Source organism: Cucurbita pepo, chromosome 12 (assembly GCF_057944985.1).
Source record: "Cucurbita pepo subsp. pepo isolate OVF chromosome 12, ASM5794498v1, whole genome shotgun sequence".
NCBI classification, from domain to species: domain Eukaryota; kingdom Viridiplantae; phylum Streptophyta; class Magnoliopsida; order Cucurbitales; family Cucurbitaceae; genus Cucurbita; species Cucurbita pepo.
This window is the reverse complement of record NC_141809.1, coordinates 7,759,472-7,766,816: the sequence shown is the minus strand read 5'-3', so window position 1 is coordinate 7,766,816 and position 7,345 is coordinate 7,759,472. Positions and strand designations below refer to the sequence as shown.

The window sequence follows — 7,345 nt, the reverse complement described above, 5'->3', positions numbered from 1 at the left end:
CGGTGAGTGACTAAACTTGGGAGAGATTTTGTATATATGAAGAGAGTGTTTGTGAGAGGTTTTTCTCAAGGTTTTTCACCAAGAAGAAGAAGACCTTCCATGTACCATGATCACTCTATTTAAAGAGTCATGTTTGCATGTTCATGCAAATTTGAGATCACCAAATTTTGACACTCAAAATTCCACTCAAATGTTTCGGATTATGTGGCAAGCATGCATGTTTCAGTTAACCAAATTTTGACACCTCAAAATTCCACTCACATGGATTTTTCCATTAAATGAAGTCAACATTTTACATTTCTTCATTTTAATTCAACAATTAATTTGAATAATTAATTTCAAATTAAAGTAACATTAAATGATTAATTAAACTATTTAATTAATATTTAATATTAATTCAAATGCCAATCCCAATCAATTCCGACACATAATTTGATTATCAGATTCTCTCGTTTTGTTTAATTAGTAAATAAAACAAAACTGCGGTTAAATATATCGTATATATGTAGTATATTTCCTAATTTGAATTCAAACACTTCGAACTCACTCGTCACACTGTTCTATGGTTTAGTCCAATATGAGCTAGCAGAGGGACCTAATGGACCTATAGATCATGGGCTCCAACGATCCAAGATTAACCGGTTAAACTCATTAACCATGTTAACCAACACTCGTTAACTACTAGGACACTCCACTATAGACTAGTAGTTGCACTCCCCTCACTATAGATATATTTCTGTCCATTTGATATAACCATGATTAGTAAGTCGATCCTTCACAGGTTGTTCATAACTAGAGCTGGGTCAATTTACCGTTTTACCCCTAAAGTTACTTCTTGTTCCTTATGTCTCACTGATCCTCTAATGAACAATTGGTTTGTGGTCCAACAAGTAAACCAAATCCCTCTCAGGCCAATGAGAGGGTGGGGCCCCTTGTTCAAGACCTGGAGTCAGTGCTTAAGGGAACTACCTCTCTTCTATCCCTGAAAGTGGGTAGGAGTGAATTCCATCTTGCACCCCACGTCCTTAGCCATTCACCCAGTCTTACCCCTGAAATGGGAGGCCTATTGAGTCGGCGAACTAGAAACACTCTCACCCATGCAAATCTAAGGATAATTCCGAATAAACAGGAGTTTATGGTTAGCTCAGGATTAAAACCGAGTTACCTAGCTTATCGAATGAAAAGAAAATCAGTCTCAACAGTAAACGACATTATAAAGTGAGAGTTGTTTTCTTCATGGTCCGATCTTATGCAATACTCATTGCATAGGACGCCCCCACTCACATGTCTCCATATGTACAATTTAGTGATCACATTGTTTATATCATATACAAAAGTGGGTCGCATCCATAGTGTCCCCAAAATAAGGTACTCAACCTTATCCTTATACTATAGATTATTTTGACTATATACTTGAACTTGATCCACTCTTATGTCTCTACATATAGTTCAAGTAATCATACTATAGCCAGAGTGTTCTTTGTTTATTGGATTTAGATTAATAATCGTAAAGTTCACTTTATTCAATAACAATCTTTATTGAATAAACAACAATAATAGCTTTATTGAAAATATAATATGTTTTTGTTTACAAACTATGAGTTTTAGGACATAAAACCCAACACCGATATGTAACTATTCCATATGTAATAAAATTAGGGTTTGAGATCTTTCTCTCGTATGGAACTATTCCATATGTAAAAAAAATTAGGATTATTTCGTGGTTGGAACAATTCCAAATAGAGAACTTTTCCTATTCGAACAATTCTAAATATACATATTTTACTTTTAGAATAATTCTTAAGATAGTTTTTTTAAAAAAAAAAATTGGAACAATTCCAAATGTAGTAAAATTAGGCTTTCAAAACTCTAAATTGTACCGCGAATGGATGAACGTCGTCATGGCCGCCGCTGTCACTTTTCAATTTACAATGAACCTAACCGTATACATTTGTCTAACAAATCGGTAAATCTAATGCCACACTGATATGCCAAAAACAATCAATTTTACAAAACAATATTACATATATCTTATATATGAGAAATCAAATACCCACTATACTACTTTTAATTCAAAATAAAAATCAACAGGCTCTATACCAATGGAAGGGAACGAACTCTTCAATGTTCCCCCAATCTTGTTCACTCGTTACATGAACTAGGCATATGTAAATATACATTTTGATTCTTGCTTCGAGTTTATCACATTGCTTGTAAAGTTTTAAACTCGCACAAATTTTTTTGTAACTGTTTTTTCTGTTAGTTGTTCTTTCATTTTCATGCATTGCATAGTGTATTTGAGTCACTCTCGATCTTTCGATGCCTCAAAATTCGGGGTGTAACAAAATAGGTCTCTTAGGTATGTATTTCATAATACAATTTTACATACAATGTATATCCTAGTCGTTTTTCTTTTTTCCTTTCATAAAGTTAACATGGAATAAAAAACCTAAGATTTAGTGTTCGAGTATTTGTTTGGTTGTCGTTTTAGTCTTCGATACGTATTTTTTTCAAGTGGCACTCGTAACTCAGTTAGCTAGAGCACTTGTTTCGTAAGCGAGAGATCTTGAGTTCAACTCTCAACAAGAGCATAAATAAATTCAATGTTGTTAGACTGAATTCTAAAATTTTACCAAAGCTTTAGGTTCTAGGTAGGATACATAATATGTATTTCAAATGATGATAGAGGGGAGAATGAACGAAATAAGGTGTCTTAATTATGCCACAAAAACTTCTTGGTGGATCATGAGTTTATAAACGAGTTTTTTCTTTTCTCTTTATCCTTATCGTTTTGGGGTTTCTTGGATAATATTAGATTGAATTCCAAGAGTTTCACAACATATCTATTTTATAATACAATTTTATTTGCTTATTTTTCTCATTCCTATAAATATGTCTCTTTGGTTTGTATTTTATGATACAATTCTATGTACAGTGTATTGTAGTAGTCTTTTCTGTTCTCTTCCCTAGTTGCTTGGGTGTTTATTTGTTTTGGCAATTCAAGAATTAATATGTTTTTAGTTTCAAGTAGCTCTTGTAGCTCAGTTGGTTAGAGCACCCGTTTAGTAAGCGGGAGGTCTTGAGTTCAACTCTCAACAAGAGTATTATTGTTTCCACCAAAAAAAAAAATACAATGCTTGTAACAACTTAGCCACGATAGGCAACAAAACATAAAAAAATCCTATTTTAAGTGGAAGATAACACATTATTTTAGTCTTCGATACGTAGTTTTTTGAAGTTGTTCTTGTAGCTTAGTTGGTTAGAGCACTTGTTTTGTAAGCGAGAGGTCTTGAGTTCAACTCTCATCAACAGCATAAATTCCTTAGCTTTCTTATTGTTTTTTGGTTCTTAGATAATTAAGATCTAAATATCTTATTTTTCAACAATGTTGTTTGATTGAATTCTAAAAGTTTTAGAACATTGGGTCATTTGGTATCATAGTTTTAGGTTCTAGGTAGGCCAGCAAACACAGTATATGGCCATTAGAGACAAAAAGTGAAGAAAATGAAAAATAAAAAGAAATATTTGACGCGGATAGAGAGACTAAAAAGAAAGATGATTCTAGTTTTTTAGGAGAACAATGTTTTGTATACAAAAGGTACATATACAGAAACTTGGAAGTAAAAGAATTTTCTTTCTAAGGGGAGCACTCAAACTAAGTGTATCTACCTTTTCGATTGAATTCTTGCAGAAAATTAAAATGCTTATTATAAAGCAAGTTTGAATAATTAATTTCAACTCGTGCCAATATCTAACTCATGGAAAAAAATAAGACCAATGGGCTGCACAGGAAGCGGCACTCCCATTTCACTTTTACATCCATGCATGACCTAAAGATAAAAGGGAAGACCTCGACAAGATTAAAACCACGGAATGAAAATAATTTTAAGTTTGCATTACAAGGAAATCAATTGAATTCGATGACGAATCCTCTTGAAGAATGGGAGAATGAACGAATAATGTGTCTTAATTATGCCACAAAAACTTCTTGGTGGATAATAAGATTGTAGGTTACGTGTTTGAATTTAGAGATGTTTTATAGTATTTTTTTCACTTTAGAATATTATATTAAAATTTTAAGTTAAAATTAATTAATGGACGTTATGGTATTGATGGACAAGACATTTACAACATTTCAATGGACTATATATTACTTTAAAGGTTTATTTTCAAGGTTATAAATAGTAAGTCATGTTATTAGTATAGTACAAAGATTTTGGATATTAGAATGAAAGTTGAATAGTATGTTTCTTTACCCATGAACTTGTTCTTTTGCATTTCTTGTGTTTAGATTTACGTGCTGAAGCGATTCGAATCATGAGTTTATAAATGAGTTTTTTTTTCTTTTCTTTTTACTCTTTATCTTGATAATTGAGGTAATCGGTTCAAAAACTTTCTCTTGGATTGATTGCTTATCGTTTTGTGGTTTCTTGGATAATTTAGATCTAAACATCTTGTTCTTCAACAGTAATATTAGATCGAATTTCAAGAGTTTCATAACATATCTATTTCGTAATACAATTTTATTTGATTTGGGTTTACATTATAAAGACAAATTAGTATTTTGCTTATTTTTCTTATTCATATAAATATGTCTTTTGGTTTGTATTTTATGATACACTAGCTTGGGTGTTTATTCGTTTGGTGATTTAAGAATTGTTATGTTTTTTGTTTCAAGTAGCTATAGTAGCTCAGTTGGTTAGAGCACCTGTTTAGAGCATTATTGCCATTTAGTACGTATTCTCCATGATTGTGAACTAGTACATTAAATAGTATAGAGAATATTTCTTTCCGTCAACAAAAGAGGGTCGTTCCCCAAATGTCCATATACAACATGAACGTTATATGTCGTAGGTACCTGTTTATATGTTGAATTCTTGTAACAACTTGAACCCCAACAAAAGCCACAATTAACTTTATTATAATATAAGATTAAAGCCATTTTCGATCTTGCTTCCACTATTGGTACAACAATTAGTATCATATTTTTGTGGAGCATTTCGGCACACAACAAGTGGAATCAAAGCGTGGTTGTCGTATTTCAAGAATTCTAAAAGTTTTTGACCCCCATCAACCATGAAACGTGCTCACAATCGTGCTTATCTTCTTGAAAATCAATTTTCAAGAATTGTGTTTTTCTACTTTCATCCAAATTACTTGTTACAAATGGCAGAGTCATCTGATATTAAATCAGAACGTGAATCGAGAATTTTGAGTTCTAATCTTGAAGTAGAAAATTTTGATGGAATCAATAATTTTTGTGTTTGGTAAGGCGAAGTTACTGATTTGCTGGCCATGCAAGACCTTCCTGCTTCTCTCGTAGAGGAGATGCCTGAAAACATGACAGACGCAGAATGAAAACATGACAGACGCATAATTATATATGACTCAAATTTGATCTTGGTTATAACATCTGTGAAGATGAAGCTCAAAGATTAGAATTGAGAAGTTTGATCAATCCGATTTGGTTTCTAGAAGATGCAGATGGAAGATTTTCTGTACCAAAAAGATCTCCATGAATCCCTATTGGGGTGAAACCAAATATCATAACCACAGAGCAGTGAAAGCTCATGGATCGGCAGGCCTTAGGGTTAATTTGGTTGACACTGTCCAAAAATGTGGCGTTTAACATTATCAAGGAGAAGACAACGTAAGTTCTATTGAAGGCGCTATTGAATAGGTACGAAAAACCGTTGGGTATGAACAAGGTGTATTTGATGAGGAGATTTTTCAATCTATAAATGTCTAAAGGTAGTTCCAGTTGTGGATCATATAATGAATTCAATATGAGTTTAAGTCAAGTAAATTCAATGAAAATTAATTTTTGAAGATGAAATTAAAGAACTGATTTTGATGTACTCTTTACCTGATTTGTGGGATACTATTGTTGTCGCAGTTCCCAAATCTCTAATAAGTTGAAGTTTTTTCTCGACCATGGTTTGATGATTCTAGCTTGTAATTTTTCTCGAACTATATGACAATCTATTTTTATGTGTTTCGTACGTTTATGACAAACTGGATTGGCTGCTATCTGTAATGATGCTTGATTATCACAATACAATAATGCTGGTTTGGACAGTGGAACTTTCAAGTCTTGAAGAATGTATTTTAACCAAGCTAACTCTAAACAAGTATTTGCCACAGCTCGACACTCGGCTTCTGCTGATGATCTGGACACATTGGTTTGCTTTTTAGACTTCCAAGGAATAATTGAATTTCCAAGGAAAATGCAGAACCTAGAAATTAACGGTCTGGAAGTTCGACAACCGCCCCAGTCTGAATCGCAATATGCTTGTAATCTTAAGTTGTTTTCAGATGGTAGTACAAGTCCTTGACCAGGAATACCTTTGATGTATCTCAGAACTCGAAGAGTTGCCTCCCAATGTGGTTTTCTTGGTTCATGCATAAATTGACTAAGCACACGAACTGAATACACTATGTCAGGCCTAGTAACGGATAAACATATTAATCTTCCAATCAACCGTCTGTATTTACTTGGATCATTCAACTTCTCCCCTTCTGTTAAAGAAAGTTTCAGATTATGCTCCATAGGAAATCTTTCTGGATGTGCTCCTGTAAGACCTGTGTCTTGAAAAATGAATGCCTATAATATATTACAAATTCCCTAAATCTTTGATAAGGAATTTCTCGAGTAAACAAGTCTTGAGATGTTGAATTTCTTTGAAAATGTCTAGAGCATACTTGCTTGATCCTCTTAATTTCAAGTCCTTGAATCCTTTGGATCTTACATGGGGCGCTTGTTATTTTTGGAGCTAATTTCCTTTATTTTTTTTGTGGTGTTACATCATATCCCATCACTTGGCTCCCCAAATCGTATTTATCAATCACAGTTTTATACATGATCCCAAGATGAATTGGTTAACTCTTTACTAGTCTCTTTGTCGTACATCTACGTATCATGAATACATGATCCTAAGATGAATTGGTCCTCTCTTTCTTATAACATTTTCCATACTACACCAAACATAATTATTTCATTCATAAGCGTCGTAAACAAAACCTTAAACCAAACCACCACGAAGAAATCCAGATCAGCTACATAGGGTTCATTTGAAATAGTTCTTACTTTCTTTCATTAAATGACACAACAATTTGATAACTATTTGACAAACCCCGTTTATTGTTCTTTATAATCTAAAATGGTTTAGAAATTTTGGAAACTCCTCGTTCTCAATTTGTTTAAAAAAATAATGACCCTTTAAATTGTTATTTTACCGTCTACGATCGAGTTGCGAAATGCCTTCTTAGGGTAAGTCCGTATTTTCCTCCTCTAATATGTCATTTCTCAAGGAAAATGTATATATTATTACCTTATGACATGATG

At 33.0% G+C, this 7,345-nt stretch overlaps 1 non-coding gene across 1 annotated transcript; it reads left to right on the top strand.

The window, feature by feature from the left end:
- Nucleotides 1-3,030: 3,030 nt before the first annotated feature.
- TRNAT-AGU (transfer RNA threonine (anticodon AGU)) lies at nt 3,031-3,104 on the top strand. Its single transcript has one exon. It is a non-coding gene; the product is annotated as a tRNA-Thr (tRNA).
- Nucleotides 3,105-7,345: the final 4,241 nt, after the last annotated feature.